The following is a 10387-nucleotide window of genomic DNA, read 5'->3' on the forward strand; positions in this document are numbered from 1 at the left end:
TTACAAGTTTGTTATTTGCCTTGTTCAGTTTGCTGAAAGATAAACCCCTCTCTGTTACTGCATCAGTATGTTATTGTCCAAGAGAAAAGGTAAGAGACAATCCCAGGCCCCCAAAAGTGCTATTGAACCTGACAAAGGTTAAATACTCTTCCCAGATCGTTTTTTACATTTTAAAGAACTGTACCATTTTTAGTCACTTGTCCCATGCAGACATCATAAAAATACCATTGTAATGCTGTACTGAGGCAAAAAATTAATCTCTAGAGGATTCCCCCCCCCCCCCCCAGTTAAGTGGCTTAGTATATTTGTTCCACTTGGGTAAAATAAGAACAATTAGCTAATGACACAGACTCTCTCATGGGGAGTATAGGATGGATGGCTTCATCCGCCTTACCTTAAGGACCAGATCAAGGGGCTTCAGGGCACCCACTTCTCGTGGGCTGCTGTTGCTGAAGGAGAGCAGGTCTTCCCTCCTGTTCCCAGCCAGGGTGCTGGCTCTAGCGTTTGTCAGCTCTGGAAGCTGCAGCTGGCTGAACAGACTAATGTGGCAGAAATCGTTCTTTTCCTTGGGATAGCTTTCTCCCAGATCAGTGAGTTTATCCGGTTCCTGGAGGGTTCAGAGTGCAATGGGAGAAGAAAAGGGGCGGTGGAACCATGCTTTTTGGCTCCAGATGTGTTTAGAAAATAGAGGTAAAATAGCATTGTTGCCCAGTACTCCTTAAAGTGAAAGAGACATGCCCTGTGTTACCCCCTGCAGCTGCTTGCTTTTCTCCTTTCCTTCTGCTCTGATGTAAGGAATCTGAGGTGACTCTGTACTGAATTTGGCTTGAGGCTGGAGTCGCAGCTTCCAGACAGCTGTTTGGGAAAGGAAGTTGTTAAAACTTACTGTGCATGTTGAATCTCTTTCATTTTTTTTTTTTCTTAAACAATATTACTTATGCCACAATTGTTAACTCTGAAGTTATGTTTGACTTGTGTGTAGGCAGTGATGTAGTTTGTAATGATGAATTCTGTTTTCAGGGGAGGGAATTGATTTGATTGATTTTAAAAAATTATCATATTGTTTAATGCCACGTTCATAGCTCTGAATTTTATAGGAGCAGGAGATGCAAGAGCCAAATTGCCTGTGCCTTTCAGTCTGTCCTTGAAAGTTACATTTTTAAGTTACAAGATCTATTTGTATATGGAAGCTTCAGGATTTGACTGTTACTGCCTTTGACTGCTGCTTGCAACCCTTGAATTCCTATGTGTGTCCTATCAGCTTCTCTCTTGCAGCACCTTTTGCCCTCCTTCCACTCAAACTCCAGCCTATCTTTTCCCATGCAGCTCCCTTATCTTGGAACAAGCAACTTACTGTTGTGTCAAACTCCATCACTTTCCAAGCTGTCCTTGAAGGCTGTTGCTAATACAGTATTAGGCAGAATTTTTCCCTTTGAGTTGGTCCTTTGATACCTCCACTTCTTCATTTGAAAAAACTCATGTTCTGCATCCTTCAGAATTCGTCTACTCATTTTGACACCGCAGTGTTGGCTTTTTCTTCTTTCATGGCTCAAGCGTTTATCTTCCTATGCCTCCATCCTCAGCCAAACGAAACTGATAGGGTGAGGTGCCATCCCACAGAAGAACTGCTCCAGTGAACGTGGGATGGCGTGACCCTCGTGTTCTGCCTGATAAGTGGCAAAAGCAGTGGAAATAGGTTCCTCTCCCACCTAAAGTGCTTTGGTTACCTCAGTGTATGCTGGAAACTTGAAACTCTGCTTCAGGGAGACAGTGCCTTCTGAGCTTTGTGAGTTGAGTGTGTGTTTGGCCAGAATGGAATAAGAATCTCTTCATTTCAGGATAGGAGGGGGAAAAAAGTGCATTTGAAACATCAGACTATTTCAAACTGTCATGGTACTGGAGCGTTTTATTGATGAATGTGTCATGTATGGAATAGACCAATGCACGTGCTTATATTCTGTTCTCGTTCTGTGTTTTAGTTAAGACGGAAGTGTCAAGGGAGGATCGGTTCTGGTCATGAAGTGCCACGTTCACTTAGCTGTTGCACACAGTCTGCTTTTAAATACGGTGTGGGTTCAGTGACAGCCTGTTGTAGGGTAAGAGCCTTGAGATCCATCTGAAGTTACTGAGATTCATCTAAGCAAGGCTAATTGTTACGGTTCACATCGATAGAAGAATTTAGGACAGAAGCTGTACGGGTTGGTCACAGGACTCTTCTGTAAGAAGATCCCTATACCAAATGTGAAGACTAGATACTGGAAGTATGGTATTTGTACTCTGAGGACTAGGGTATAATACTGACTTTGCACTTCCACCTTGTCAGCTCACAGTATGTGGGCCAGCCAACAGAGTTCCAGCGACCTCGGGCCTCCTGAATTATTTTTGCTGACTGGAATAGATTGAATTAAAAACTGCTACTTGTTATCCCTACCTTTAGGGATAGGAAAGTTATTTTACTGAGCCAAAATACTGTTTTTTTTAAAAAATATTTGTTCCTTTTGATATATTCATACAAATGATGCTAAAGTTTTATGTGTGTTATGTAAAGGCATTTTGAAGAAAGGTCCATTTTTTTTAATTCAATAAAGGCACTACATATTTTTTTCTTGCAGCACTGCTGGTTTGGTGTTTTTTTTTTTCCTCGTTCCTCCACTAAAGCATGCTGAGAATGAACAACAGCAAGCAGCAGTCTTGACTTGAAGTGTCTTAAACAATACTGCTATATTAGATCTTCATTCAGGCTGCTAAACGTGTGTGGGGGAAAGGTTCTCATTAACCATAGTGTTAATCTGGTCTTGGCACAACATTAGCACTAACCACCTCGCCCTGCCTGGACAAATGGGAGCTGTGAGCTTGGCTCTGCGCTGTCCTGTACTCTCCTTGCAGTGAGGTGAAGCTAGAGTGGCCCCAAGGCTGCTGCCTCGCTCTCTGGGACCAGCATGGTCCCCAGCAGCGCCCCGCCGAGCAACCTTCTGCTGCAGCTCCTCAAGAGCTGGGGGAAATGCAGGAGACCTCAAATGGAGGAAACGTGAAGGGCTTCTCAGCAGTAGCGGAGAGGCAGCCTTCTCTGCTTGTCTCCTTGGGCAAGCCCTGACACTCTAGTCTGCTCCAGGAGAGCCAGAGCCTTGGCAGTGGGGCTGTAGGGGCTGGTCTCGCACGAGATCTCATGTTGATTTCAGAGGGGCTAATGTGCTTAGCACAGGGTTTACAGAGTAATTTTCAATCCCAATAGATAAAAGGAGCTTACGAAAGTAGGAGTTTTAAATTTGGTCTGTACTTTTTACATTCTGATTGTTTTGAACTTCTTGAAAGCTGTTACTGAATACCATTTCTGACCCTCTTTCTAGTACAAGTTAACGCCAGCTCTGTTTACTTGCTAGCTTAATCCTGGGCTTGTTTTTTCGTGCAAGATAGATAAGCAGATAAGAAAGCCATTAGAGGAGTTCTTCTGAAATGAGTTTTTATATACCTGTATAACTCTTACAGTAGCTGTTTTTCAGAATCCAAGAACTTCTGTTAACTTCTGTATAACCAGCAGCAGGAAGTCTAATCCTATATTTAGACTGCATCAGCACTTTCATGTGAAATTTCCCAAATGAAGTATTCTCAAGACCTGTATTGATAATGCTTTTGCTTTTTTTTTTCAGACCTAATCTATACTATACACCTGTCTAAAACCCAGGCAAGGGTTCAGGCTGTAAATTAATGTGTGTTTGAAGGTCCTATGCGTTTGTTTCTTCCCCTTAGGGAGGGGATCACTATAAGCATCACTTCCACGCTGACAGCAGCACAGCACAAATTCTTTTTAAACAGGAGGTGGTGGGTGATTTGCTTCTGCTCAGGTGCTCTTCGTTCCTCACCTCTTTCAAGATACAGCACCTTTGAACTAAGTCTGCATACTTAGAGATTAAAAGATTGCGGTGGGAAGGGTCAAGTCAGGGAAAATAATTGTTCTCAGGTAACTGGACTCAGCATGGTTTACTGCGAGAGCTGAAGCCAGCCTGACCAGCAGGTTTCCTGCCTGGACTAGAGGAACAGTAGGAACGTGGCCAGTACTGTGACAAAGTCCTCCTATACGAGCTTTTCAAGTCTTCTACGTTAGTTTAGTCCTGTCCTCCTCAAAGCCATTACAAGCAAAGCTTTCCATTCAGGAAGGAGAATAAAGACCTCCATGTGAGGCGAGTAAAGCTAATGTAGTTCTTGGGTGTCTTCACTGGTAATGAACTTAAAGGGAAGCAAGTTAACCAAACCCTAAGCCCCTGGATGAAGCAAGAGAAAGAGAGGGGTGAAAAAAAACCAACCCCAAAACGTTGACTTCAGGAGTATACTAAAGCAGACATCCAGAGGATCAGTCTAATTTCTGCATGTAAAATGAACTCAGGAATAAGATTTTAAAAAGGTTATGGTGCTTATGATGTGAATTTTACAAGTTTTGTTTATTATATTTTGGGTTGTGTGCATTCATTGTTTGAATGTTTGTCTTGCAAGAGTATTAAAGATACTCTTCAGCACCTACATACTTTTTTTTCTGTAGTTTTCTGCTTGCTCTTTTTAAAATTCTTGTTTGGTTTTGTTCCGATGAAATGGATACTTGTACTCTCTAATAATATATAGAGGGATGATCTGAACAAGGCATTGCACAATTCACGTTTAGTGTTTGCAGAGAATGGGCAGTCTCTTCTTACTGATTGTCTGTAAACGTCCATCAGGGCCCCGAGGGCGCTAATAAGCCTTACTGGCCCTCATCAACCGCACCTTGGGCCCAGGAGGCCCATTTTAGCCCACCCTGCTTCCTTGCTGGGGACACTGTGACGGACCCTGGCTGGGAGGGAGCTGCCAGCCCACGTGGCATCCTGACAGTTCGGTAGTGAAGTGTCTCATTATCAAATGAACTTCAGCTTGACTTGGTACAGAAGTAGAAGCCAAATGACTGCGATGAGAGGGAGCCAGTCCAGGGCACATCCCTGTGAGAAGCTGCTTTCGTTTGCTCTTGCAGGTGCAGACTAGGGAACCTGTGCAAGCGTCACACGGGAAGGAATGTCTCTTTCCCTCTGATTTGGATTTTGTTCCTAAGTGCAAGACAACAAAACCAACCAACCAACCAAAAAAAAGCCAAACCCAAAAAACGCCCACCAAACCCGAAAAAACAACAAAAGGAACTCTTCCCAAAACCCAAATGGATTTTGTGGTGGTATTTCAGGAATACTTTTGTGTTTCTGTTCCCAAACGCTGGTGGAGCCTTCTGTTCTGATTTTAACAAGGTTAATTTTGCTGCGGCTGGTACCCGTCAGAGATGAGCATCTCTAACTACCTTAAGAATTAAGCTAGCTCTATGGTGAGAGATGTTTGAGCAAAGTTATGGTTCCCACAAAGCTTTTTAAATGAAAGGTGACTTTATTTTTATTCCTGGCAAGTTCTCTATTGTTCTCCTGCTTTTTTAGAAAGCCAGGAAGAAGGTGATGACTCTGTTATGAGCATTTAATTGCATACAGGAGGTTTGTGTCCCATTTTGTGAGCACGCAGCTTCCTGGAGATTCCTTGGGAGTTGGAGGTCTCTTAACTCCCAATCTGCCATTTGGTAGACTTACATGGTTAGCTTCAAATGAATGTGATGGATGGCTAGCAGACTTACCCGAAACACCTTCCAGTCATCAGCAGCCCAGAGAAGATAACCCTGATATAAAGACCATCATTCTACTGCTGCCGGGGACCGTGGGCTCCGACTGACAGACCAGCAAGGACAAGCAACCTGGCCAGCTTGTCCTTGCCACCCGCCAGCTCGAGCCTTGCACAGGCTCAGGCAGCTTGCACCGTGGCTCCGGTACGTAGCACTACAGAGCAGTGTAAGGGAGGGTGCTGCGCTACCTCTGCACCTGCCCGCTCTGCAGAGTGGTGTCATTGCAGGATTCAGTTTTTCAGTGGGTATGAGTGGTTTGTCCCAAGCTGTACCTGATCCTGTTTTTCTTCTTTTGTCTGAAGTTTCTCACGTGATAGAAAAAAAAAATGTAGTGAAACCAGAAAAATGAAGATGTGAGAGGGAGGGGAGGATGGCAGGAATGGTAATTATTCTTTTTTATAAGATTGCTTGTGTTGTGTTGGTACATCAGACAGCAGGGAATTTGCTTTTGAATGCAGTGCTACTTCCCTAACATTGTGCACTGATTTCATTAGAAGTTAATGACAAGATAGTATTTAGGAAACAAGGATGAAATAATATAAATGTGACACACCAGAATGCTTACTCAAGGGTTTTATTTTCATTATGTGACAAGCTGTAACAAAAGATGTTTAAATGTCTTAGTACTTAAAAATACTGCTGGCTTCTTTTATCATAATGGATTTTATTATGATCAAGTGATACCAACACTGACAAACTTGAATATTGTGCGTCCTTATCAGCACTTTCAGAGATGAGAAAGAATACTTTGCCCATTCACTGATATAGGGCGTAAGACATTACTGTGACTGCCCCTACTTAGTTTTTAATCGCGGGATTTATCTTATGTTTAGAACTCGAAACGGGGACAGAAGGGGAAATGAATAATCATATGATCTTTTTTATAAACAGTAGTGTAGCTAAAATATTTTTAATTACTTAGATGCATTGTGATTAAGTTGAAAGTAAAGCCATTTTCTTTTCAGCTTCTGCTTAAATAGTAAATGCATCCTACTGTAAAAGGCAAAGGTGTTGTTTATGTAAGAGGGGACTTTGCATATCAAGCTTTTGTATCTCTGGTTGTTTAGATATGCTCAGTTATTTTCTCTGCCCCTCTTCACTTTCTAAATTACATTTAAAAAGGACACCTTAATTTTATATACATATATCAGCACAAATGTGGGCGATGAAGTGATACTTACCTTGGCTAGAATGGCTCTAGAAGTGAAGGCTGCTCAGTGCATCTGGGGCGCATCACCGAGCCCCAGTACCCTTTCCCTCACGCCTTGTCTTGACGGACTGCTCTGGCTTTGCAGAGTTTGTAGCAGCCTTGTCGGCACATCGTAGGCAAAACCAGCCATTATCTATGATACGCAAAGTGGAAAATAAAAAAGTCTTCAGAGATGCCTTAATGTGAAAGGAATTATATTGTTACCAGCAAAATTACTTTCTGCATTCTTGAGAAGGAATATTACAGATTTTGAATTAGGTTCTTTATTTGTATTATCTGTCCATGTTTTAATAATTAATTGTTACTGCATTTAGGAATGTAATCCGCTTAAAGACAAAAGGTTTCTTAGATTGAGAGAGGATCTTGTACTAACCGATATGACTATAAAAGGAGTGGAGGGAATTACTTATGCAAAATCACATATAATTGCTTGGGAAAACAATATAACATTTATGTAAAAGTTATTAGTCAGTCTACTTTTCAGTCTTTTGTGTAACAAAGTGGTGTGATTCTATGGATTTTCTATCTTTTCTTTATCTAAATGCAAAAGTTTGATGTGATGATGCTCTGTATTCATGAGGAATGTTGAATTGAAACACCTAAGAGAATGGTTTTCTTCAATTATAGTAATCCTTTCTAAAATATGAAGTTATCATAGAATGATTAACAATCTGTTAATAGTTTTATGTGTTTAGAAGCATATTCATTTTCAAATTCAGAGCCCAGGAACCCAGCCATTACCCAGTTACTCTTTATTTGGTGCTCTTGTCAGCAGCTACTCTTCCCTAGTCAAATGATGTTGGTTATGAGTGGAGAGTGAAAATTTGAGGTGAAAATCACCAGCCTGGAAGTTATATCAACACTTGTATGTTCTTGGAAGGCGAGTGTGCTGAGGAACAGGCAGGTCATAGTTTGTGGCAGTTCATCAGGCTGTGGAGCGTGAAGGTGGGCGGTTTGGACACCTTTCTAGCATGACATAGCACCTTCATTGCTTTGGGAATGGAAGAAATGCGAGTACAGAGAGGTAAGTCTGAGGACATGCAGAAGGGCAAATAAAACCTTTGAGAGCTCTCCATGGCAATAGCTGTATTACAGGACATGTTAGTTCGTCAGTGCTGTTGAATCTAGGTGCACACCACAGCTGTATCCTGACCCCACACCGGGATGTAATGTGGATTCAAACCAGCTCTTTGGCTTTCCCTGGAAGAAAAGCCAGTCTGCAGCTAGAAGGGAGTGATGAGCACGCTCTGCCCAGGTCTCCAACAGAGCCCCAGCATGCATCCCAGTGACGAACGGTCAGTGCTTCGAGAGGCTGAAATATTATGAGAAGTTCCAGTGCAAACACTTGATGAACACTGAGTTACAGTTGCCAGCTCACGTTTCCCGCTGACCCCAAAGGAGTAAGCAGCAAAGACCCATTCTGTCAGCTACCGGCGCTTCGTTATTCAGTCCCTCTTTTCAGACTCAAGTATTGCTTTATTCACCCAGGAGCCCTGGATGTTGTTCCTTCCCTGAGCAATCTCTGTTCTGCCTAGGCTACCAGCATAAATACAAACGTTGTTACAGTTCCAGTGTTGTGGATTTTTTCCAACAAACCACTGCTATGACTACAAACTTTGAACAATTACTAACATAAACCAGCTGTTTGCAAAAGGCTTTCTTAATGTTACAGAAAGCACTCCTGTTTTCAGTTGGATTATTTTACATGCATCTGAAAAAGACAACAGGGAGTTACAGAAGTCTGCAAGTTGTATCGGTACCATGCTGGTCCTAAAAACAGGTGATTATTCAAACAGTAAAGGGTGATGGTAAAGGTGCTTGTTTGTTTCTGGCTTAAAAAGGAAATAATGGAACGGCAGGAGCTGGGTTGAGATGACGAACTGATGAGCAGATGCGGTACTAACCAGCCAAAGGCTATTTTTTAGTTTTCCTTTTTTTATTATCCGAATAATTTGAATATTTGTCTGCTACACAGGATAGGTGTTTCACAAGAAAGCTTTATTTTCCTCTAAAATAACAGTCAGGTATTTCTAGTAACATAACAATGCTTTCTCCTCTTCTTCCCTAGTCCATACTACTAGACCTCTTGGGGATTTTTTTGGTCAATGCTACATTCAAACACAGCAGCCCAAACAAATAGAAAAATGCTAAAAAAAAAAACGGTTATACCAGGTGCAATGAACAAGAATTCAGGTGCAGACCTGCTTTTTTGCAGTTCGTCAGTGAAACGGAATGTCACTCTATCAGCTGCTAGTGATATTGCTAGGCTAGTGCTATCCCACTTGTTTTGTAGATATTTTTAGGCTAGTACATTTTTGGATAGCATTTTGTATTTGCGGTTAGTTCTTTTGGTTTATTCTTAGAAACACTCCCCTCACCCGTTTGGGAAGAGAATGAGCTTGGTTTGTTTGTTTTTTTTTAAAACATATGATTGAAATTAAGCTTGATAACTAATTAACTTCTCTCTTCCATTGGCAGGTCATAAGAAGTTAAATTTATCTATTTCAGTGATGCACTTGATGTATTTATTGTGATTGTTTGGCCTTATTAATATTAGAAAACCTTTTCCGTAGTCTCCCCAAATTCTTGGATTTCCCTTTGTGTTCACAGATAAAAAAGGTTTCTTTGATTATGTGTCTTGTGATATACATACAAAGATAGGGGGTTTGTGTAGGCTTTAAGTTTTGCCTCAGTGGAATATTAGGAAACTCGCAGTGAGGAGCATAAGGGGGAAATGCCAGAGAAGAGACACGTCTGATGGGGAACATGCAAAAACATTTCTGTAGAGGAAAATTAGGACAGGCTGGCATCCTGTAGAAACAGGATGTGCTGAAACATGGGCTAACAGAAGATGTGCTGGAACATCTTACCTTTTATTTTCTCTCTAGTCATTCACCTTTAAACAGAGTTTTGCCTTCAGCAGTAGAGGTACGCCAACCAACGCATGAAATCTGCTGGATAATTTGCTATATCTTATGTGGGATGCACTGGGAGGCTACAGTGATGAGTAAGAAACTATGGTCCTAGAGTAGATAAAAATAAATGCAGCAGTGAATGGTACCAAAGACATGGACTGGGAGTTTATTTGAATACTAATATTCACAGTGATCATGAGTGAGGACATATTTTTAGAAGACAAAATTTCTGTATTTCAGACTTTGCCTATCCCCAATCATTAAAGAAGAGAGTGAGGGCTAATGCAAGTGCTCAATTATCCTAAATCTGGTTCTTCTGGTTAGTAAAATTCTCTCACAGTCTCTGTCTTCCATACAACGTACTGTTTTGCTTTGCTATATAGTGTTTGCTTAAAATCACTGAGGCCAGTTTGGGGTCAAATCCAAATGACTTTGTTGTGTTGTGCAGTCTGCTGGTTAGGGCACTTGTCTAAGACGTGGGAGATGTAGTTTCATCCATCCCCTCATTATACACAGAAAAGGAACACCTGTGATTTTTTAGCTTTTAAAAAGTAATTTAAAAAAACATGAAAAAATGTTGTAGCT

The sequence above is a fragment of the Aptenodytes patagonicus genome, chromosome 1, assembly GCF_965638725.1.
Source record: "Aptenodytes patagonicus chromosome 1, bAptPat1.pri.cur, whole genome shotgun sequence".
Classification (NCBI taxonomy): Eukaryota; Metazoa; Chordata; class Aves; order Sphenisciformes; family Spheniscidae; genus Aptenodytes; species Aptenodytes patagonicus.